Source organism: Varroa jacobsoni, unplaced genomic scaffold, assembly GCF_002532875.2.
Source record: "Varroa jacobsoni isolate VJ856 unplaced genomic scaffold, vjacob_1.0 scaffold_348, whole genome shotgun sequence".
NCBI classification, from domain to species: Eukaryota; Metazoa; Arthropoda; class Arachnida; order Mesostigmata; family Varroidae; genus Varroa; species Varroa jacobsoni.
Window position 1 is genome coordinate 36417 of NW_019213250.1, and position 23518 is coordinate 59934.

Genomic DNA, 23518 nt, shown 5'->3' on the forward strand with positions numbered 1-23518 from the left:
AGTCAAAACCAACGACCTCCGCGTTCCTGGATGTGGAAGCATGCCGTACAGGTTTTCAAGCAACTTGTTCAATTATCAAACGGTTACTCGTGTTGTTAAGTCGTACGTGACATTTATGGCACATAAATATCACAAGAGTGGCCGTTGGGTATTATCATCTTTGATACAATTTTTCTTCCTCTTGTTTACCATAGATACCTTTTCCGTTACGTTCAACTATTGCCTACATATTTCTGTAGATGACAAATGTCTGTATAGAGCAGGTGGAAACAGCTGCTTCATTAGTAAAATTATTTGGTTGCTCTTGTTCATTCTCTAATCTCGCTGAAAAATTGGCTCAAAGCTCTACCTTGAGCATAAGCCTAAGGGATAACGGCTCACTGCGACGTCGAATGAGAAAACCTTGGCAAAATCTGCCCCTCCACGTGAGTATTGTCTTTCGCACCATGTGGTACCATCATTATTATGTAACCCAGATGTTTACTTCTTTCGCTCCTTTTTACTTGTTCAGGCCAAAAAATTTCAAGGTACGATAAATGCTTGTTAGAACTTTCAAGAATTGTATATCAATCCGAAATTGATGCCCGGCACGCGCATTTCATCATGCTAACAGTGACCTGTTAGCAAAACAAAATGCGCTAACAACTTATTTTTCCTGAAAATTACAAGGTGTCCTTTAGAATAATTCCCGCCAACATAGATATTGCTGAATGTAGTGGGCAAAGGAGCACGACTATGATGTCATACAATGTTCGCCACGTGAGCCGAAGCGCCTGAGATTAAGTCGTCATAGAACTTGTCATAGGTTAACGAGTCAAACGAGTTAACTTGTCATGGGCAAACTTTTTGGTCTTATAGCCAACAGATGGACTTCACAAAATACACTCCGGGCTGCAAATCCCAGTATTTTCAAAGAGAATAAGAAAATGTTTAACCACCAGAAGAAAGAACTACTGACCAACGATGGGAAGCGATTCAAGTCATTATGGACTAGTACTATTGCCGATTTCCATCGTGTGGGCTCCTGTCATGGAGGCTCCGGCGCGACGTATGGACCTAATTCAGGCGAAGTGTCTGGTCTACCCACTAAATCTCGCAGTCAAAGGTAAATTAATTACCACCACGTCTCGACAACCCTAATAAACCACAATGTGGACGAACTTGTAATCGAGCTTATTGACAGCCATGAGCCCTCCATATACCGTTGATCGCTGGGTGCTGTCACTCGAAAGTGCGCACCGATATGGAAGCTACATGGAAATCAACCAATCTATCTTACCTAAAGGCATTTGGCCACCTGACGAGATTTAGCCCTCGAACAGTAGGCCTTGAACCGTAACCATCCCATGCATTGGATAGCGGGGCTGTTATGCTTACGGTTTGCTCGGAACAGCGTGCCACAAACCAACAAGCACGACCAGATATTCTATCTGCAGAGCACCTGGACAGCCTCAAATGTTCAAAGCGGCGCCTAGGCGTTTTAGGAGAGCGCACGGAAGCTTTATGCCTAAAGAAGCAGTGGTCGCCAAAGTGCTTCTAATGTATCCAGGATAGCCATAAGCAAACGTTCCACATTATTAAGCGTCTAAGCGTGCAAGCTCTGGTAAAGATAGTCTGATCACTATACTTTTCACCCAAGTCTGATAGAAGATGTCCAACATTTGTTACTCAGAAAATTCCCCAATGTTGCAAAGAATTGTGTTAGATTTACCATGAATGCTGAGCTTGATGCCGGAGCGTGTCGATCAGCGTGTCTGAGTGTATCTGCAATAAAGCACCCAGAAGCACAAAAAACAGCGATGGCAATTACTTGTCTCTCTGAAAAACTGAAGGTGAAGATGGCAAAGCGATTGTGCTTGCCAAAGCTGCCATCATACAAATTAAAGCTGACATTTCTGCACTCTAAGCAGATGGTGGTTTAAATCTATTTCGAAAAGGCCTTACAGATTAGTTTGTTCCTATGTCGATTCTTGAACGCGAGGTGGCGCTCAGCCAGCCACTGTTCCAGGAAACCAAGAAGCTCGATGCCGATGAAAAAAAGACAAATAGCTTTCAAATTATACATTCATATCTTAAAATCGAAAGGATCATTCCGTAATCTTCAAGCAATTGATGAGCACCTTCTATGTCCACACAATAATCTATGTTTAGATGGAGAGTAAAAAAGTATTGCCTCTAAAGAACACTACGACTAGTGAATGTAGTCAATGCACGAGTGACGCATCGGCCTTCGTACTGAGAGGTAATCTCGTGCTGTTTTCGTTATGCGAGACAAACAGTTCGTGTTTCTATTTCCTACAGTCTCTTCACAGCGTCTGTTTGCACTATTCGCGGTAGCCAGCGTTTTTTTTTCAGCGGCCGACGGTCGATTACCTGGTCAACTCTCAACTTCACTGCGTACTGTTAATTAACTCTTTACAAAACACATTTCTATGGCGCCCATAAGACGTCGGTGATCTAATTAAATGACGATCTAAGTGACGACAGAGAAACAGTGGCGACATCCAATGCTACCGAATGATGCACTTTGCACCGTTAATTCGCCGATCGAAAACCTCAACTACGAGAAAGCCATTTAGATAACTAAATTTGAAGGGCAGAGGTTGTATACATGCATAGTTTCTGGCTAACGCTGACGATTTTCGAGATAGTCGGTCCATGTTGAAATTTTTCCAGGCGAATTTGCTGTGGGGAAATAAAAAAAAAGCGTTGCCGCTTATCGTTTTTGTTATTTTTTCCAAAACATTCACTTATGGCCTTCCGGGTATGCATCGACTTAATTTCGGTTCTCAAACGATTTTTGTGGAAAGAACTTCACTTTATCCACTAACTTTCAACTTATCGAGTGGTCGTATTTGCCGAATGGTAAGGCCACCACCGTGGTTGTCGTATGGCTAGCCTGTTTTGCACATTCTCTCATGATCCTTCACTAACTTGACATTTATCATCATAATGTTTGCACTTTTAATGATAGTGGTAATAGAAAAAGATTGAAGTTATTGCTATTTATTTAAGTACTTCTTAATTCGATGTTTCGGATTACTACTGGTGAATTATTAACGAAGTCAAAGTTCACTCGGTTTGGGAAAGTAACACACTACAACGAGACCAATAGGCGGATTACTTTATCCGCTGTGGTACATTTCTAGCGGGTAAACTCACTCGACATCTTTAACCTTTCGCGCCTCTCTGTGTGGCTTTATCGATTCGAAGTTCATATAGGGATAACTTGGCATATAATTTAATCTTATAACTTCATATACAAACGTAATGAGGTCAAGATTACGCCGCATATTTATTCAACCAGTTTGAGCCTTTATATATATTTAACCTAGTCAACCGTAGTTGTCTTAAACAAGACTACACGTCTTTTTCATCTGGCGTAAACATTGCGCTCCACATTCGTATCATCTGCTAGAGTACCAGCCATTTTTGGCCGTCCACGTTGTAGACTTTTCTCGTTTTCATTTTAATGTTTTTTCTTTTCATTTTTTTTTTTAAGTACTACAGAGATGGGCATCTATCCAGCGGACGCCGACTTTGCTTAGTGGCTTTGAAAAGCGAGCAAATTCGACGGTTCAAACTGATCCTTACATTTGAGGTGAGTGAGTACATATGAGCTCTATTATTTCGATTATGTCCTCCACGTGCGTTATTAAATTACAGAAAAAAAAACGTTATTCTTTCCTCTAGCCTATCGCTTTGCTGCTTGCAGATCGCCTGTTAGTCTTGGCTGCTTCTACATACTGGCGCTTCCTTAAGTTGGCGTCCATGTCTGATCAGGTATTCGCAGGATCGGCGGATAAACCGTCCTATACGCCCTACCGAGCTTATGATTTTTTGTCTGCAGAGGTGGACTCTTCTTCGCTGTCCTCTGGGTCACAGGAGCTGAGAGATTTACATTGGCAACATCAAACATATCCATGCACTTCCGTCGGTGGCAACGGGCCTTTGCCAATCAGTGATGTACCTATGTACTCTACAGCTGAGTACGCTGCCTGCAGTAGCAGCGTTTACTTATCAAGAGCCTCCGTGGTTGCTACCGAAATCATCTTTATGCCGCAGCAGTTTTTGCCAGAGCCGTGTAGGTACGGCTATTGCGATAAATGTTCACCGTTTTCATTGTTGTGCCCGTCGGGACCATCACCGACCCTTGCACGCCAAACCTCGCGATGCCGTTTCGGTCTAGTTGTCGTAATCGTGGCCTTGTTTCTCACATTGGCAGCATGCAGCTGGGTAGCATTTTTATGGCTGCTGGACGAAAACACGTCTTGACGATGTACCAAATAGGCTTTCTAAAGATTGATGTAAGTAAGCAGTTAGCCATCATGCGCTTTTAAACATATGTCAATCTCGACTATTTATTCCGCCAACTATAGTTTATCTGTAATAAACTATTATCTTTATCAATTATATAGATATGTGTATAATTGATAAAAATATATAGCAGAGTACTCATTTTTTTATATAAAGCGTTCTATGCCGCACGTACCTACCTCAGGTTGATCGATGAAAATGTTTGCGTATTAGTCACACTATGTATCAACAGCCCATTTCTTAATATTAGGTCTGATGACGCTTAAATCAGCTGATACCAGATACGTTAGAAATATGACAGCCAGCGAAAATCACAGAGCGCCTTTTTTCGTTCATGCCGTGTGAGCGAAAACCGGCCCGGCTCAAACGATTAGGACAAAAGGAACGGGGAATTATTTTTTTGGCTACAGCGACGTCAAATATCAATAGAAATACGGGTTAGTAACACCTGCACTACAAGAGTGACACCTAGAAACTAAAGAATGTCTAGTTATGTTGTAAACCAGTTATGCATCATACAAAACCAAAATCACCTATCTATAATTCAAAACGTATATTTAGCTAAAACTATGGCCCAAGACGCCAGTTGCGCAGGCTACCCAGTAACGCTGTCCGGTTACCTGTATTTGCTCAATATTGCAATATAAACATGCCAATCGTTATTCGAGGACTATTAACTGAGAAAAGTTCGGATTTGACTTCGGATCGTCGAAAAAATTAGGTATTTACTTGGGAACTACGGATTGCTTAAACGCGTCAGCTAGATGACTCTGGGGTTTCTGACTCTTGTTGCTATGGTTTTCTTGTGCCATCATTTGTTAAAACACGATGCTACACAAATGTCAGTTCGAGCGATGAAGTCCATACCGCTTAGAGAACATAGTGTGGTTAGAGTCATACGGTATTAAGCGTACGTCCGCATGACAAACAAGGTAGTGTCTTGCCTAGTAGAATTAGAGATTCCCGATGTTCCATACGAATTCAATACTATGAAGAGACGTTTCTCGTGTCGTGCTGAATCGTTTGAAGCAGTGCTAAGCTAAAACAATATCGGACGTAAAGCTCGAAGCGTTTCTATAACCGCAAATACGAACGTTCGAATTTGTTTGGCATTTAACTATTTTTTAATTTTAATTTTTTAAATATGTATGTATATATATATATATATATGAAATCTAGTAATCTGTCAACATAGACGTATGCAGATCGATCAATACTAAGCAAGACTGACAGGGAGGATAAATTTAGGTCTGAGCATTCTAGTATGACGACCATGTTCTTGATGCAAACCTACTGCCTCAAAAGTTCTGTTGAAGTGTATATTTTTTTCAACTGAGTATGACGCTCGTTGACACACCGAGATACTCGAGTTAAATTTGCCACCTGAAAATGAGTGCTGTACAAGACACTAAGACAATGGCATCAAGCAATGGCGATCACACAGGCACCATGTAATGTTCAGACCTAACGAGAATCCTACTAGTCTCCGTAGGTCTTCGCGAACCGAAAACATTTAATTAGAATTGATGTAACGAATGTTTAATCTGCCACTAGTTAAAGTTCAGCCAGCGTACCAACCTAGATGGACCTAACTTTTTTAGCAAGCATACTAATAACTTCATTAAGATCCACGGCCCACGTTCCGTGTCTCCATTGGTATTCTGTAAAAAATCGGAAAAAAAAACGACATTTATACCGGAACATTTTTCTCAAAGATACGTCTGGCTTCTTGGATCGAGTATTTTCATTGCCATATTTTTATATTAGCTAGTCAACACTGGTGGTAGCTGGTCATGTTTGAGAAGGAATACTATTTTTAAATAGGCTCTCCAAAACTTATTAGGAAAGATGCAGATCTACTTATTATTTTATACAGTTTCTTCGTGACATGTTTGAATAAAAAATAATTTTAATTAATGTTGTAGCCGTCAGATGTTAACAACAAAGATGGTCCCCTTCGAAGCCGGTAGGACAGATGCGAGATGGATTAGGTAATCTGTACGGCAAATGTCGGTGTACTCGTCAGATATTTTGTCTACGAGGCTGAGCATAGTCTAAGTACAATGCATTATTCGAAAGCGTAAAGAGGTTTTGGCTTTGAAGACTAGTTCACCCGTCCTGTTGAAGTCCATTTAAAATAAATATTTCCATATAATTGTCTGCTCCGTAGTATTTCGATGTTGTATTACAATCTCAGTTATGTTGACAATGAGCTCTCTAGGATTCCAAAGCAGGCTTCATTCGCAGATCTCATCAAACCCATTGCACCTGCAACCTAAGCCTTCGCTTTCGCAATGTCAAATATAGAGGACGACGACATCGCCAGGATGGCAAGACCGTCACCCACCTGAAGGAAAACACACGTAACAATACGTTTTGTATTTTTCCTTTGAATGGTTTTGTCTGCCTAAGTCCACCTTAGATACTGTAAATATTTTTTTTTTCTAATTTTGTTGTTAAAATAAACACACAGCATATATTCTAGCTGTTAATAGCAGTGACACAATGATTTATAGTACATGAGAAGAAACTGTGCGAGGTGTCCCGCTGGGCGTCGCTTCCTGGACGATGCGCTGAGGCGGGCACCTTTAAATAACCAATTCTCGTCCTTTCGTTTTTAGTATACTTTAATAATATAAATAATGTAACAGGACTGCTGTGGTATAAATCGTTACTCCTAACTAAATAATAGCATACCTTTAAGGCCATTAATGTACCTGAAAAAAATTTTATGCTGTAATTTCTGTGCGCAACGCGTATTTGCTATATTATCACCAGCGTACATTGCAATTTTGTTTTTTTTTTTATATGTATTAAAAATATTCGACATTTTAAGTATAGTGTTAATATTAAAATGCTTGATTTTCGATCTTTCGTCGTATTTGCTCCCGATCGGTATATCTCACCGTATTTTGGGCCACTTTCTTTACCGTTTTCTGCTGATGTCTTCGGTTCTGGTGTAGCTACTTGTATTTGCAGTGTATACGCGGACGAACGCATACTCCTTCGGCGGCGGCGGCCAGGATCGGGGGCCTGCTATCTTCGATTTGGGCAGGTCGTGCGTCCGCTACAGATCTTTTGAACATGTACACCGTAGTTCAGACTCAGCTTTGCGATAGATTGATTAATTGTTGTGCAGAGGTGGCTCGTGAGTTCTTTTTTTGCTTGATTTTTCGATACCTAAACCTTTAGACAACACTTTAGACTATTAGTCTTCAGTACTGAACAACGTACCATTGCGTCCGAATTCAGAGTACCACTCGCCTCTAAGTTTAGCATGTAAACACTCAATGCGCTATCGTGGAAACAAATGATTGTTGAGTTTAGGACGCACGATCGTTCTTATACAATAGTTGTTCTGGTAGAGTACCCTGGTTACGAGAAAGACGGTGTTTTGTGTGCTTTAGAAAAAGTCGCTCAATCTGTTTTGTGACCTCTCAACCGTGTTCGAGCGCATGTTGCCATTTGTTGAACCAATGCAGTCTTCAGTGAACGTATTATTGCACTGATCTGTACTTCGTTCTCTTAATGCATCGTTGATTCGACCGACTTCACTGGTTTTTGCGATGACACGCAGCTGTTGAAGTATTACAAAGATGACCAGTTAGTTATTTTGTCACTTTTTCTTCAAACGGAGTAGGAATCGCAATGAAATGTCGTCCATTTCTGATTACCCCATCGCTATTATCTGTGCGATTTCTGTGTGTTTTCGGCTTGATCTGTTTTGTGCGACGGGCCATTGTCCACCATGTGGAAAAGCGACATGTTGTACTGTGGTCCATTGTCCCTCTGCTATTCGGTTCAGCTCCCTCGAGCTATGACCATGCGCTTTTGGCCCGCTTTACTGACATCTTCTTTCCTATTATTCGTTGTTCTCGATTCGTCCTTTTCAATTGGTATTAAAGAGAACGACGTGCGTCCATAGGGTTTCTGTGCTGGTAAAAAGCAATCTATCTGCTCTGTGACTCACGATCCTGATAAGGCCATATTCAAATCTTCCTTGTTCTTCCTTCGCTCGTTTCGACTATTTATTTGGCTATTTAGCAGTGTTTTCAGAGCTTTCGACTATTGGTGGGGTACGCTTATGATATGCCTGATGAGACTACTGAAATAGGGATATGAAATTGTTACCTCATACATCTTGGGTCAGAAACTGTGTGGATTTCCGACGACCAGCCATGTTGTTCGAAACGAGCATTTGTCTCCTTCACTATCTGCCTTGTCGTTATTGTGTTAACTAACTCGGAACAATCACTGTAGCCGTTTAGAGACCTTCTCACATGAAAACGTCTTGGTGCATGACTGCTGTATGCTTAATTCTGAGGGAGTTCAGCTTGTTTCTGTGTATTTGGCATGTACCTGGACTTTCATATCATCTTTATGATCTCATATGGCAAAAATATAGTATCTTTAACAGATGGCCAGATACACTTTGTGTGCAGGACACAAAAGTTCCGCTTTAAGCTTCGCCGAACTGCTGAATCCCGGTAGAACACACCCTGGGCAGTAATTAGTCACGTATACTCCAGTAAAGGAATATAGTTTTCTTTGTTGACCTATTGCGCTGAATAGTACTAAAAATCTTGGTATTATTGTACAGTCTTTTTCTTCACCTGTTTTATCAGCGGATCTAAAGTTCTATCGTATTCAACCTGCTTGGTGTTACAGATAAATTTATATTTAACGTATTTCCCCAGGAAATGTCAGGGAGCAATTAGATTGACTTCTTCAGGTATCTATTGCGCCATTATATTATATCTTACAAATTCAAGATACGCATATTTAAGTGGTTTTGGCAAAAGTCTTAAGTCTTTAAAAATAGACTTTTCAGTGGCTTGTACCGTTATGTAAATCATTCCATCCTCAAACTTCTTGCAAGTATTGAGTACTGCCAGACAGTTTAGATACAGATTGCGTTTAGGTGCCTTTAGATATATCGATTACTGGTACTTACATTTTGTATTAGGACACCTGCTAAACTATACTCGCTTAAATCTGTTTGAAACATTATAGGTTTTTTTGTTATCCAAATACGTTACGGTGGACATTGTTTTGATGGCTTGGAGAGTGGCTTTGCCAGCAGTATCCGCATTGACTGTGCGTGAATCCGCGTGAGAGCTTTATTAGTTGTGACAAGTATGACGTAAACGTTAGCAAGCAGTTGACACAGTCAAGGAAACCCAAGATGCCCCTGTTGAGGTCAACTTGATGGTCTTAATTTTTTTTGGTCTACTCTGATTTTATCTTTGAGGGTAAGGTAATCCATGAATTTGACCTAAAACCTTTTTAATCAAAGTTAAGCCTTGTTGGTTCCGACGAGGGTCCTCAACGGCCTGAACCAGTCTTGCGCTGTTTCTTTGCACTATTTTATCGTCCGCTACAGGGCTCCATTCGTAAATTAACAGCTGTCTTCTTTAATACTCTTCCGGGCTATTCCTTTCAATACCCTGCTGTACTGGCATCTACCTATAAGTCCAAAGTGTTACACAATCAGGCTTTCCAGACCCAGTAGCATTCGATAAAACTCTACCCTAGCAAATGCTTTTATCTTCTTGAGACGGTAAAGTGTGTCATTTATTATAAATATGAGCTTTTGCGATCTCTGGTTAGCCTTAGTTAGTGTGTGTAAAATAATTGTTAACTTAGTCCGGATCGAAGTACGGCCATAGCTCTTCCGTGGAGTAACCCATTTTTTCGATACACTTCCTAGTCTTTTCATTTTTTTTTGACCCAATCGACGATAGCTTGCAGTTTCTCTACATTTTTATAAATAAGCAATTCGAAATTTGTGGAGCTGTGCAGAGTTTGAAAGATTTAAATAGGCCTTTGACGCTGTGCGTGGCTCGTGTGTCAAGGAGTGCCTGTGTCACTGTATTTTGCTTATTTTTGGTAAGCAGCATGACATAGAGCTTTAGCTGTTGCTTCCTATCTATCATTTCAGTCTGCAAAATTTCGTCGAACTGGAATCAATCACAGTCTGTGTCCTCGTATCGTGCTAACTTGATGCTACACCTCTGGTCTGACATACACGTACGTGCAAGGTGGTTCGATTTCTAAAGCTCAACCGCACGTTTGACTCACGGCTGGATATACTTGCAATTTCGGCACGCTTCTCTTGTCTTTCGATTTTTATACGAGGTCAATCCCTGCTTTGACTGACTGCAGCAGTGCCATCTGCTTGTACTTGACATGGGTTTTCTCTTGTTGATCGCGGTCGATCTACAATAGTGCATTCTCATCGTTGTTAGCATATGACGAGGTCTACCGTTAATTGTTTGTTGTCGTCGTCTTCAGGGTAGAGGAACTTCTGACGCTTTGACTATTAAGAAACGCGTTTCGAGAGTTTGTTTATTGCTAAGCAGGACTTTCTTCAAGTTCCCACATGCGCGTCTGTCCGAAGGCTGACCCATATATTTCCTGAATAGCTGAGCGTTTCCGCATCGTCTTAGTTCACTTTATGGAACACATACATCTTTTAGGGAGTGCCTTTACTGGTGCTTTTAATAAGGGGCTGGGTTTTTCATATGCTAGATTCGCCCTGTCATCAAGAATAATATCGAAGCGATAGGCATCACCGCGAGCTGGCTTGAAGTTGCCGGTTATCACTTAATGTTTTGCTTGAATAGGTTACTAACTAGCATACAATCTGTCTGTATCCAAGGAGATGCTTCGATCCTTATTGCGATCTCTTTCATAGGCCAATGGCCGAAGGATATTGGCTTCTTTGTTTTATCGTCAATTTCCATAGGGTGTGTTTTTATTTTAACCCGTATTAACGTGTCAGATATTGACAACACAAGAATTGTATAGCGATTGTTTGGTTTACTAATGATTGATGTGACGTATACTGCTAGGCGGCGTTCTACGGTAGTGCATGTAGGCATACCCTTTTAGATGACTATTTGTAGCGACTGGCACATAGCTCTCTAACAAGCTAACAAAAACGTATGTTTTTCCGTGTCTTACGCTCGATGCTTAAGCCATTAAGCAAAATTTCAAATAGCTAGTTGGCCTTTCCCCACATTTTTACGCCCAGATTCCATCCTAAGCTATCGTAGTATACGGTTATTCGTACGATCAAATAATGACGTTTTTATTTTTCGGAACAAACTTCAAGTGCGACTCGTACATAATAAACAACTATGTAGATAGTCGCATAAAAATTTAAAATTCTATGACCAGAAAAAAGATAACACCACGATTATTAAGTCAGTATGCATAATCTCTCCTTACCTGTGCCCAATTAGACTATGCTATATGTTCAAACTAGAACGGAAAGATTTTTACCTTATATTGTATTGCTTTGGGGTTTCACGACCTCAAAAAAGCTTATCTTCACGCTCCGAAAGGCAGCTTCACTTCTGACATCAGGTAACGATCAACGAAGCATGCATACGTATGTAACTAGATGATGTATAGTTTATTTAATAAGAAAATTATTCAAGGGTCATTAACTTGAACTTTAATGTCAATAATAAGAAAAGCATTTCAAGTTAGTAAAATTCATTTCTTGCATCGACAATGTTTTGAAAACTTATAGGTGGAACCAGGAAGCTTGGCCACCACTATGTGTTATCCGCTAAAATTCTGTCCGCTAAAAAATCCGCTAAAATCTAGAATATCTCCGGCCTACCCTACTGATAGGAGGTAAGAATTCCTACATAAGAACTAATGAAAAACAAAGTATATTCATGCCAGTAGCGTTAATCTTCGTTATAGCAAAAATAGGTATACCTGCTTTTGCTATTATTTCTATGAAACAGCCCTTTCCAAGAGTCTTCTGTATACCTAGCTCTCTAGCAGTACTGTTGTAAGTAGGGTTTAAGAGAGAAACTAACATTCAGTCAACTGAAATGTTGGCTACGTCCAGTTCTTTACTGAACCAAAGTGACGTCCGCTACATCGGTGAAATTTTCGTCGTGTACTAAATTATCTGTAGCCGCTCGCCTCGTTGGTTTTATTTCGTATCCGTTTTCTGAGAAATGCAGAACTGAGCACCAGAGGATTTCGGCCGGGAGATGACAACCTAACAATGCTGCAGGCCTAATAGGGTTGCAATATGAACCAGTCCGAGATCGGGGTAGACCCTGCTTTGTTGTTACTGGATACTAACAGCAAGCGTCGAATCACTACGAAACGAAGCCACTGACACTACTTATGCTGGGTGTGGGGCGGGCATCGAGAACCATCGGGTTAGCCATCGTACATTGGTGACACACCGGAACATGGGACATCTAATGGCGGCCATCAGTGTACTCAATTTAGCCGCATCGGAGGTGGGATCGGTCAGGCAGCACCTGGGACTCGTCTGCAGCGAAGATGACCCAAGAATCAGCAGCCCTCTAAAGACCACCGGAAAGTCGATCTCTGTCGAGAGCGCTACCGGTCGCGGAGAGCGCTCACACCTAGAGGACTAAGAGATGAGAACAGGATAATCAGTAGCAGTCGGAGCAGCGTCGAACAAGGGTCAAATTGAGATAAAGTATATGACGCGAATGTTGTCATGTTCAGCGACCGACTCTGCGCGCTCAAGAAGCGAAACGGTAAAAGCAACTAACTGAGATCCGACTAGAAGGTGGGATGAGCGAAGGCAACACATCGCGAGGTTTCAGTAGCCATCTTGTTGTTGTGCCTGTCTGGTGCGGCAACAACGGCTGCCGGAACCGGAGCCTTGTCACCGCTATAGCTTAACTTAATTGAAGGTGACACAACGTCTGCTGTTGCCAATTCTGTAATTACACCGTTATCTGTTGCTGGAGGCAGTACAGCAGTTGTCCGAAGAAGGAAGAAAAAACGATGAAGCTATTGCGGGGGGAGTTAGAAGTAGACACGTCGTTCAGGATCGGCCAACCTCTTCGTGAACTGACTATTGCATTCCTTCGCTGAATTGCCCACGTTGAAGGTGAAGAAGACTAAAAGCTGAAGCCAAGCAAATCAAAAGTGAGCCAGCAAGGGGCGGTCGGAGAGGATGATATTAGGCACAATTAGGATGACAACTACAAACGGGAGCAAATCGCACCTACGAACAACGATTATTTGTATCGAGTCTGCGTAAGCTAAACGTGAATCGTTGAAATTTTATGGATATTCGATAGGAGAAAAAGAGCGTACCGTGGTTTTGTAGTCATGCTCACAGGTCAGCGAGGTACCATTGCTGTAGTAAATTTCTAGAATAATTTTGCACTAATTATATAATGGAAAAATTAACCCAAAATTAATTAGTGGAGTAAATAATAATAACAACAACAACAAAAACCTATTTGAGGAAAACTTAAAAAGAGAATTAGTTATCTTCTTGCCTCATCTGTAAACTTGAGCTTTTCCCCACTTTTTTTTTCAAGAATTTTATGACACACGCAAAGATACTAAGCAATAACTTTGCTTTTGTTGATCGCGTATTACATTATGCAAAATTTCAACAGCAAGTTAACATGGTACAGAGGGATGGTCCCAATCTACCTTCTGAAGCTTATGAAGAGGATCAACAGCGGCGGCGCCTTGCCCTTCCCAATCCAGAGCACCAGATTTTTTGTCAAGCAAACCTTTGTATATCGATGGCACGCTAATGTTTGCTGTGACAGATCTGCTTGCCAAAAACTATCACGGGAGCTTCATATACTTCGGATTGCTCCGTACCTCTAGTTTTCTGCTGTTTTAATTGCCTTCGCTGCGTTGTCTGTCTGTTTGATATGCCGTTCTTTTTACCTTGGCTTCTCCCTCTATTCTACTACTAGCATTTTTCAGTAGTATATAACCCTCCCGGCAGTTGCCGCCCAACGAAGGCGAACGAACTGGTCCGTCCAAATGTGAACTTGGTGTGCTTGAATGGCAGTGTAGGCATCGACAGCGGTTTCTGGTAGAAGGAATTGTAGAAAATAGGACTTGCGAGGCAAACGAGCGGTCAGGCGGAAAGATAACCCTAGAGGGGCAGCTGGTACCAGTGACAGCTGGTGGTAGCGGTAAGCAAACCTAAGAGCAGAAATATATACAGCGGTAAGGGGGGTCGCGGGTTCGGGATCTGGAACCGGTAGAGGACAAGTAACAAACGAATGGCTTTTGAAAAATTGCGGCGGGGTTCTCGAACTTTAAGCCTCCAGCAAAATGTACAGTTTGGGTAGGTGAGGACAGGGGGTAAAGGCTAAGGGTGACGGTACTTGAATGAAAAGTACCTTAAAAATGTTGCAAGCGCTGGATGGTCAGACTCGGTAAAGATGGCTAACTTGGTAACGCCATTAAGCGTTCTTTTGGACGGTTAAGTTTTAGGACGAAACTGTATGTGTTTACGCCAGATTTCGAACCTACTCCAGCCTCAGGTGTCGAACGATAACGGCGACACTAGACTTTTGCTTTTTCTCAGCTAAACCTCATATACAAAGAAGTATTCGAATCTATTAAGAGTATAAAAACGTACATAGATCAATATGTCGAAAGCACGACTGCGATTTTCTTACGAAACGGTAACATGGACTTGCTCGAACCCTGGACAGGAAATGATAAATTCTATTCGATTAGTAATCCTGGGTAAAAATGGTGCATCGTGAAAGATTCGTGAAAAGCATCGCGAACATAAATGGAGACCTGAAATATATATATATATATATTGTGTTAATTTTATTTCAGCACTCCTTTTGGCCACATGACCAAACCTTTATCAGGCCTTTATACAGACGCAACTATGGATGATGATGGTGGAATAAAAGTTCTACTCGGATAACTACTCTTTTCGGTATTAATATATGCCTTTATGGTGTAAAGTGGTGCAGGGCTACCTGAAGAAATATGCTAGAAAATATTCAACGATCGTTCCAAGAATAGAGACCATGTCTGCTGGACCCACTAGGTCAACTCCGCGGATCCTATATGTGAATCTTAAAGATTTAAAGGTCAGTCAATACTGATCAGATTAAATTTTACACTCAGAAACCGAAACATAACGGACGATTTTTTCTACCTAAAATGGTTCAAGTTCTAGATATTGGTATTTGTGATTTGAAGAAAGACAAATACCGTAAAGATTTACAGATGCCCTACAGTCTTAAAATACGAATATCGGGATGGCCCAAATATAGCAATAATCGTTTTCAAAGATACTCACAACCTAAAGAAGGGTTTTAAACAACTTCAAGTTTATCTAAACGAATTTAACTAGAAACAGCTATCCTACTATCATCAGCCAATGCCCGTTGTGGTAGCCATAAGATAGTCTCTGATCAGCGACATGGATATGTAGAACGGGTATAAAGTGGTACAATCATGTACATTAACACATTTCGCTTAACATATTGGTATCACTGAATTCCTTATCAAGCTGAATAAATACATGCTGGTAATAGTCTACTGCTTACTACCTTTTACGTATACGGAGATTCTTATAAAGCTATTTTATTGTTAGCAAATCATTATACACAGGCTAACATTTCGACTTATTGCTTCAAAGCATATTTCCCAACCACGCACACGGTTAGATTTTCTCAATTTCGACCACCATTTTCACCAGCTCAGAGGCACGCTAACCTACGGGTCTGGAGTCAGGACAGTAAAAGAAATGCACGGCGTCCTGCCAGCTCCAAGTCGTGGTGTGACTCCGTCACCCGAGGGGATTCGTCATCTGCCGTTAGTGCGGCCAACAGCAAGATCGGATACGCAGATCCCCGAAATCGAGTCGACAGACAAGGAGCGTAAGCAGGAGGAAGGAGTGCTAACGAAATGGTGAATACATTTGGTGCGCTCTCCTCAGCATTTTAAGAAGCGAGTTAGAGCCGTTTCATCTCTATGGAGAGATCAATCGCAACAGATGCTGGCGTTGGTTAGCGTGGCTTCTGGTCTGTCTTTCCCATATCCCGCTAGTCCTGCCAGTACCCGTTTGCTATACACCTTTGCACCGCTGAATCCCTAATGCTCCAGGCTCAAAGCAGCTATCTCACCCGTGAAGACGTCAGGGCTAGAAGGCGAGATGCCCCAACGGAGACCGAAATTCTCGGCGCAGTCGGTATGCGCTGAGCCATTGCTTTGGCTGTTATCGCTGTCACTGCTAATACGGCAGCCAATGTTGCGCCTGTTGGTGCAGCTATAGGCTCTGTATTCACTCCATATTGAACATAGTGGGTCAGAAGGGAGCGGTGGCGACGGAACGAGAATGATTTGATGGCGACTAGCGGTGACTGGTGGTTGCGTGGTGACCTGTAGCCTGTCCAACCTAGGACCTAGACTAGGTAAACTGTTTGAACTCACCGTTGCTGGCCGGACAAAGGCTACTTGCGTCAATCAGCGCAGATCCACACGGGCATAGTAGTCAATAGAAACGTGAATCGAGCTTAACGCGGCGGGGTCGAACTAAAACTTGAATTCTAGCTTCATATGTTTCAATGGAAAAAAATCTATTCTTCCACGGTTTAATCTGCAACAGTATCGATAGATATTTTCTTCTCAGTATTGTTCTATACGCTGCGTTGTCGACATCTGTGACATAAATCATTCGATTCGGGCAGTAGTTTATATGGACGTTATTGAATTTCTCCTGCAAATCAACTTACACGAATTGTCGGTATCCTTCTATTGAAACCTATCTTTATAATACATTTCATAGCCAATTTTGCTTGCAGATGTAGCAGGTATATATAGGAATAGACAACGGCTCATGATCTATGCCTGTTTGAGGGTGTGCATATACTTGAAGCGCAATGCACAGATTTTTTCCCTTTACATTCTAGCATAGGCTTTACATGCTACATAAGTCTATGTCATATAATGGATTGCTCTCGTGCCCAATCGGCTTACGAGTCACTAATCCAATGTGAGGAACTTCGTGCACTTATCAAACAGGCTTAATGCTTTAAATGGGGTATAGTATCTAGTTAAAGCATAAATATTTTTATTTGTTTTCGACTGAGACTTGCATTCCAGTGTATCTAATATTATATCAGGTCCCACATTGGTACATAAGAACATACACGAAAAATTCAGCTTATTCTAGCATTGTCTACATATGCAATAATAAGTTGCCACAAATTATCTGTGCCACCTGCCGGTGTAGAATATAGGATAATCAGCTTCGAATATAAGAAAGTGATTAAAAGAAGCAGCGAGGCTCTCGGAATTAGTTGATCTGAAATAAATAAATATAGAGGTAGTCCTTAGTGTATGACCCTATTCGAGCTAGTATGACGAAAAGAAACAAGGTCCACACAAAGGTGACTGACTAATCGTGCCGTCCTATGCATCAGCAACCTTTGTCAACTATATTACCTTCTCCACAATGATCTTGACGTCAGAAAAAACCTGGCGAAATAGTCAGTTTACAAGCTTTGAGTTAGGTTCGACGCGCTTCAGCACGACCTTGTTGCTGTGACACCCATTTAGCGACCTGACCTGCAAGCGTGTGAGCTTCAGGGTTACGATGAACAACTGGGAGCTCATTATTAGCAATTATCGTATGGATATGGAAGGGAAAAATAACGCTGTAATGGCGAACAATACAACTCGTTGGACTGGCGCGCTCCAAGACGGGTCGCGTGGTTAAGGCAGAAGTGGCTACGCGTCTATTTTGTGAGCAAAGACCTTCGATTCCTAAACGTTTAGGCTTGTTTGGTCTACCGCGAAGGGGGAGTGCGGGTTCACGCGATCCTGGCTGTAGAAAGAGATCAATAGAAAACAGGGAGAGAGCGCTGTGAGTTGCAACAGGTCGTCGGGCGGCGAAGGGGAATGAGGACGAACAAGACTCGGGCTATGCTTCAAGGCCGATAAGGTCAAGAGAACGATGCCTTGATGGGGGTGAGCTGTGTGTTGAGAAGCCGGAGACGAGCTGACGCGGGCGAAGCATCGGAAATATGCGAGCCCAACAAGTAACCGAGGGGCAAATAGGACACAAAAGGCAACAGGCAATGAGTGATTACTTTTCTCCCCATAAGGATATGCCGGCTACCTACTGCTAGCCAGATTTAAACAACAAGGCAAAGCAAAACACAAAGGGTGGGACCCCAGAGCTGTGCGTTGTTAGAACAACAAGAAGTTAGCATGGCGTGTTCTATAGGGTCAAACAAAACGGCTGGTGGCGGGCAGCAATCCAAATGCCACGAAGGTCACCGAGGTCACGCTATACACGACGCTATTTCCGAGATATGTCATCAGCAGAAGTAGACATCGTAGTTGCCACCATCACGGGGCAGCAGGGAAAAATTCCAGCGTTTTCTCGCTAGGATGCGGCAAGCTTACAGGCGCCCAAAGAAGAAAATATATGGTCACATCGTACAGAACTACTGTGAGTAGAACACAGCATAGTGGTAGTGCACGCATACCTGCGTGCTTGTATGTTATATATGATAATAATACAGACACCATCGTGATCAGTAGAGAAGCTTTTTTTGTTTAAGTTACACTTATTACTGTTTAAATGTAAGTAATAAAATAGATAAATGTAACATATGTAGTCAATGCTCCAAAGAGCTGATCGGATGGTTAGTACAGTTGAGCGTATTCTTCGAAATAAAAAAATTTAGAAGTACATCTGTGACAGCGCGAAACATTTCGGTTCACCCTATACATTGCTTCACCAGAGTCGCGCGCTCGCCTATTCGGAGGTTATCATACTTTTGCGAGCCACAGGCTTTCCTCAATGAGCTAAAGCTAATGTTCCCTATTTTGTATCGGTGATCTACGTATAATGACAGATACTCGCCCATACAAAAACGCATACACACGCGTATATACGTTCAGGCCCTTAAAGTTTAACTCCTTCATAGCAACCGAACGCTCCTGAGCGAGAGCTTCGTTTCATCGGATTTGGCTGAATGAAGAGGCAGGCAGACAGGCAGTAGATTTGAACGAGAAAGAGGTTATTAAGAACAGGTTAGATGAACGTCTCTAGCGGTAGTTCTTCGATAGAACCAGCTTAACCTAGGAGTTGCAGGACTCTTTGAATAAAGAGGCAAGCCAAACCTGCTAAACCGTAGCCAGCCGTGCCAACCGCCGACTGAATTAAATGCCCTGTAAAAAAAACAAAAAAGAAAAACCCAAGCGACATTGAAACCAACAAAGCACCCGTTATTCGACTGATGCTCTTGCATATAAGTATAGTGCTATTCTTTTCCTATGTAGCGTAATGGCTATGGCTGAAATTTAATTCGTATTCCAACGCTGAGCCTGGAACAGCTGCACAAGAAACTCTGCCCCTGTATTCAGAGGCCTGCAGCTTGTCAGACGCCTTCTGCACTGCCAATCACGTAGCAGTAGCAATGCGCTTAGTCACAGCGACACGTGGTTAGGGTTACGCTAGTTCTTTTGTTGTAAACTTCAGACACGCTGTGGCTGCTAATCCTGCCTTGTCAACACGACTACATAAACCGAACCAGTTGTGGGGTCTTATAGATGCTTGTTTTATTAGTGGTCGAATGCTGCTGACGGAAGCACTTAGCAGATGCTCAAACCCTGGCACGACCAACGCGACAAACGCAATGGGCGAAGGGGTATTTCGTAGCCGAGCAGCTTGCGGACAAACATACGGAATGGGTAGTTGCCACTGCGGAATCGGAACGCCAAACAACTACCAGGGGCAGTCACACATCGTAGTGTCTACAGCCTGCTTGTATGTATGTGTATTATCTGTGCGTGAGGGAATGTGTTTTTACCTGTAACTCGTGTACACACGCTAACTAAAAACATGTAAACTACCCATTACTCAGCATAAATCGGTGGCGTCGAACAGTACGACAAGGAGGACGAGTACGAGTACGAGTCGTGGGCCCTGCAACAGAACCATCTTGCGGCCTATGGACAAACTGCCGCTTGGTCGACGCAGTTTGAATCTGAGGGTAATCGTTACGCCTGGTGTATTTTGCTGCCTCCTGCCTAAAAGGCAGCCCCGCCACTTCAGCTTATTGTGCATCGACAATGTTGTCTGAAGCGCTGGCGTGGCAAAATGATGGCCGAGCTCGTTCTGCGGTCGTTGGCGCGCTAAAGGAAACGCAATGGTTTCTCGGGCCTTAGCGACGAAAGCCTAGGTCTGGACAGCTCCAAAAGCAGAACGTGGCACAGGCCGTTCTGGGGCCCTAACTCAGTGGGCCCAGAGCAACGAGCCCAGCAAGGTGGAGCCATTGCGGGAATCTGAACACTTGCTTTTTTTTACTCTGTTATGCCCCTTCCCAGGTCGTGTGAGTGAGGCGGATTCATCATCACTGTCGTTCAGCGGACTGCGTTCACCACTGAAGGGATCCTTGAATGTCATCATTTTTCCCTTGGCCGCGTTTGATATGAGGACCCGACTAGAACCAACGACGAACCCAGCTACCCAACAACTGAGCGAAGTTTGAGACTCCCTATGCGCACAAAGTTACTACGCTCATTTAGATGCCGTATAGGCCATGAGGCCTATCCACAGGCACACCTGATACACTTATTGTCTATGCTGCGCAAAGTGGCCTACACAACAATACTTGACTGTGGCCCAAATAGCTGTGACGTTGCAAGGAAGGTGCGGAAAATTATAAATAGGTCTTTAAAAAACGGGTTTCAAATCCTAGGTAGTCGAGTTGCCTACAGAAGCTATCCAGTTGAATACTGGAATGGTATCATGCCATCAATTTATAAGCTTATTTTTTATATCGTTTCCAGTCACAGATAATTGAATACCATTATGCATCACAATCTAAAATTGCCAGACGTAACGGGAGTGGATCTAGTTTGTAGTTTAGTTCCGTATCGCAGAAGTCGTGATTTTTTCTGATAGTGATAACTTTACGGAATGAATAAATTAAAACGATAAAGAAAGAAGGAGTCTTAGCAGGTTCAAACCAGTACTGTTTATTTTGTATATTTAAATCTTAAAAATGTATGCTTCATTCATCAAATTAAGAGCTAGTTAAATATAATACGTCCCAATAGTTTTACCGTCTTTTCTGTAAACCCGCTTAATTCGTCTTAACTTATGGATTTTCATGTACAATAAACTAGAGCGTTCATGCTAATTTTTTCCACTTTAGTCCAGTACCTAATTACACTTTACTTACAAATACATTTTTAAAAAACTAAGTTTGATACAGTAATGAACTTATATGGGCACATATAAGCACATAGCTGAATGTATTCGTTTTAAAACCTATGTAAACAAGTTTCTGCGTTCCTTTGTTTTCGCCCTTCTCTCCTATTGTTTTGTCGAATTGAAATCATACGACAAAAGCTAAAGTACATTTATTGCTCTTTTTTAACGTCGTTTTCGGCGTTCCTCCAGCTTATTCATGCCCTCTTGCTATAAGATATCCTAGCAGCTTCTTGCGGCAGCTTCCCAATCTCGCGGTCGGGCTTTCGATGCAGTGAGACGAGGCCACGGGACCAGGCCGAGCCGACAAAAAGGACCGTGACTTTTCTTAGATAATCCTAGCAATGCGACATTAACCATCTGCACGTTTGAGCAACAGGACCGCTCCCGTGTGTTTTCGTCGGCCACTGGCCACTCCTTGTCGATGGCCATTGTGTTCCAATGTATATGTATGTGTCTACCTTCTGCCCTATTCGTAACGAGGTCCTAGTTACCCTCAAGCCGTTCGAGTAGTACTGCTCCTACAAGATCCGTTTAGAAACTAGCATTGGTCCCGCTGTTGTTGGCTGCCGAGAGGAGGAGATCGAATTTCTTGTGCTACCGCGGACTCCGATGTCAGGAAGGTCGATTCAGCTTAATTTCCTGATTGAGAGAAGAAAAAGGATGCGGTAAAGTGACAAAGAGACAGATAGGGCGGAAAAGGGCCAAGGCAGGAAAAGGGCCAAGGCAGCGCATGAAAGTGCCCCAAAACGAACTTATTGGCTGCGGTGGTAGTGGGGATAGTGACGGCGGGACGGTCTCGAGGAGATGTTTGTTGGGACGTCGATCTGATGGGTATCGGCCGTAGGGTCGACATTTCCCACAAGCGGGAGTCAGTTGTCTGACCCCAACAAACGATCCTTGAGGAACGAACTGACAGAAAAAGATCCAGTTGCAGTTTCTCCTTAGTACAGAGCAGTTCTAAGCAATACTGCCAGCGCTATTTCCTTAAACATATCGAGGGATAGAATGAAGTACGGACAGATGAGGACTGGCAGAGAAAGCGTCTGCGGTTAGGCCCCCGGCTTTGGTTCCCGACTAACCACAGAAGTACACCTTTGTATGTAAAAGACGACACGACTTCACTAGCCAGCGAGCGAGCCTCTCCTACCAATACAGCTATCGCTGGACCCAGCTGCCTAGACAGTCAGGCGGCTGTGTTATCTATCGTAGTCAGTTTAGCATCGGGTCGCGGCGTAGACGTCACTTTGTTGTTAGCTCTACATCCTCAGTCTCAGTGCCCGAGGAGAAGCTCCTTTTAGCCCCAGCTAGTGTTCGCTGTTCGACAGCCATTATTGGCGGCACTCGCTGGCAAATCCAAGCTAATCCATAGCGCTTTATTTAGTTTCGGCGACTTAATAACGATGATATAGGGAAATAAAAGACTAGTGCCGAGAACTAAGTATTTGCCTAGAGCTAGTGGTACTGAATCTATACGATTTCCGTACATGGGCAAATGGCATTATCCGTGACGTATCGAAAAATGTTTGGGTAGGCGAAGCTATGCAGTCAATGATTGTTGGTATATTAACTAAGTAGTAATTATGTCTCATTGTTGCATGTCGGATGAGTCCTACCTGATTGAAATTATCTCAGATCATGCATTATATTATTTAATATAAAGAAATAATTTATCGACTTTTTAGATTATTTTGTTGTATAAGCCATGTTTTATGAATGTATCATGAACTGTGTCTTTTTATGTACTGTAATGCTTTAGTTGGAATTATTCGTTTGCCCATCGGGTATCGGAAGCTGAAACTCTACTTCTGAGAACATTTCAGAGACAATACCGAACAGGTTGTTCAGTATATCCCTCTAGCGGAAAAATAATACGCATTCCTCCATCCAAATGCAAGTCTCATTTTTCGCTTTTTCTAGAAGAAAAATATATTAAACACTATTTTTTCAACAATTCAAACAGATCTGCCATCAGACAAGTGCCATATATGGCTCATGTTAATGACCTTCACCTTTATAAGACTTGGCAAACAAGGGTGAGGCATATAGCGCTACTGTCGACCGTAGCGGAAGACTGCGCTCCTTGTACCGTGACTAGTCGCACCTTATTAGTCAAAAACCGATCGCTGGTAATAAACATACGTTGTCCTGTTATTTCTAACAGGGCTGTAA